Below are 2,387 nucleotides of genomic sequence, written 5' to 3'. Positions count from 1 at the left end.
TCAAGACCACTTCTATGAAGTTGTGGCCATGAAGAAGGTGATCCCCAAGGTCCCTTTCAAACTCAAAAAGAGTGAATATCCGGAGATCCGACATGAGATCCAAAGGAGAGGTTGGGAAGTTCTTACCAATCCCATTCAACAAGTCAGAATCTTAATGGTTCAAGAATTCTATGCCAATGCATGGATCACCAAGAACCATGATCAAAGTGTGAACCCGGACCCAAAGAATTGGTTTACAATGGTTCGGGGGAAATGCTTAGATTTTAGTCTGGAAAATGTAAGGTTGGCATTCAACTTGCCCATGATGCAAGGAGATGAACACCCTTACACTAGAAGGGTCAACTTTGATCAAAGGTTGGACCAAGTCCTCATAGACATTTGTGAAGAGGGCGCTCAATGGAAGAGAGATTCAAGAGGGAAGCCAGTTCAACTGAGAAGGCATGACCTCAAGCCCGTGGCTAGGGGATGGCTGGAGTTTATCCAACGCTCAATCATTCCCACTAGTAACCGGTCTGAAGTTACTATAGACCAGGCTATCATGATTCATAGCATCATGATTGGAGAGGAAGTAGAAGTTCATGAGGTTATATCCCAAGAACTTTATAAGGTGGCGGACAAGTCCTCTACCTTAGCAAGGTTAGCCTTCCCTCATCTCATTTGTCACCTCTATTATTCAGTCGGAATTGACATAGAGGGAGACATCCTCATTGATGAAGACAAGCCCATCAGTAAGAAGAGGATGGAGCAAACAAGAGATCCCACTCATGGACATGAAGAGATTCCTCATCATGAAATCCCTGAGATGCCTCGAGGGATGCACTTTCATCCACAAAACTATTGGGAGCAAATCAACACCTCCCTAGGAGAATTGAGTTTCAACATGGGATAACTAAGGGTGGAGCACCAAGAACATTCCATTCTCCTCCATGAAATTAGAGAAGATCAAAGAATCATGAGAGAGGAGCAACAAAGGCAAGGAAGAGACATTGAGGAGCTCAAGCACTCCATAAGATCTTCAAGAGGAAGAACAAGCCGCCATCACTAAGGTGGACCCATTCTTTAACTTCCTTGTTCTTTATTTTCCTGATTTTCGAATTTTTATGCTTATGTTTATCTATGTTTGTGTCTTATGATCATTAGTGTCTTAGTGTTTATGCCTTAAAGTTATGAATGTCCTATGAATCCATCACCCTTCTTAAATGAAAAATGTTCTTAATTGAAAAAGAGAAGAATTGCATGAATTTCAAATTTTATAACAGATTAATTATTTTGATGTGGTGGCAATACTTTTGTTTTCTGAATGTATGATTAAACAGTGCATATGTCTTTTGAATTTATTGTTCATGAATGTTAGCTCTTGAAAGAATGATGAAAAAGGAGACATGTTACTGAGGATCTGAAAAATCATAAAAATGATTCTTGAAGCAAGAAAAAGCAGTGAATACAAAAAAAAGAAGAAAAAAAGAAGAAAAAGAAAAAATTAAAGTCATGATCCAAGGTAAAAAGAGTATGCTTAAGAACCCTGGACACCTCTAATTGGGGACTCTAGCAAAGCTGAGTCACAATCTGAAAAGGTTCACCCAGTTATGTGTCTGTGGCATGTATGTATCCGGTGGTAATACTGGAAGACAGAGTGCTTTGGGCCACGGCCAAGACTCATAAAGTAGCTGTGTTCAAGAATCATCATACTTAACTAGAAGAGTCAATAACACTATCTGGATTCTGAGTTCCTATAGAAGCCAATCATTCTGAATTTCAAAGGATAGAGTGAGATGCCAAAACTGTTCAGAGGCAAAAAGCTAAAAGCCCCGCTCATCTAATTAATATTGATCTTCATAGATGTTTTTGGAATTCATTGTATATTCTCTTCTTTTTATCTTATTTGATTTTCAGTTGCTTGGGGACAAGCAACAATTTAAGTTTGGTGTTGTGATGAGCGGATAATTTATACGCTTTTTGGCATTATTTTTAGGTAGTTTTTAGTAGGTTCTAGATACTTCTTAGTATGTTTTTATTAGTTTTCATGCAAAATTTATATTTCTGGAATTTACTATGAGTTTGTGTGTTTTTCTATGATTTCAGGTATTTTCTGGCTGTAATTGAGGGATCTGAGCAAAAATCTGATTCAGAGGCAGAAAAGGACTGCAGATGCTATTAGATTCTGACCTTCCTGCACTTAAAGTGGATTTTCTGGAGCGAGAGAAGCCTAATTGGCGCACTCTCAATTGCGTTGGAAAGTAAACATCCTGGGATTTCCAGAAAAGTATAATAGTCCATACTTTTCATGAGATTTGATGGCCCAAACTGGCGTTCCAAGTCAGCTCAAGAATTCTGGCGTAAAACGCCAGAACTGGCACAAGAATGGGAGTTAAACGCCCAAACTGGCA

The sequence above is a fragment of the Arachis duranensis genome, chromosome 4 (genome assembly GCF_000817695.3).
Source record: "Arachis duranensis cultivar V14167 chromosome 4, aradu.V14167.gnm2.J7QH, whole genome shotgun sequence".
Taxonomy (NCBI): domain Eukaryota; kingdom Viridiplantae; phylum Streptophyta; class Magnoliopsida; order Fabales; family Fabaceae; genus Arachis; species Arachis duranensis.
The sequence above is the reverse complement of the archived record's forward strand: the minus strand, read 5'-3'. Positions refer to the sequence as shown.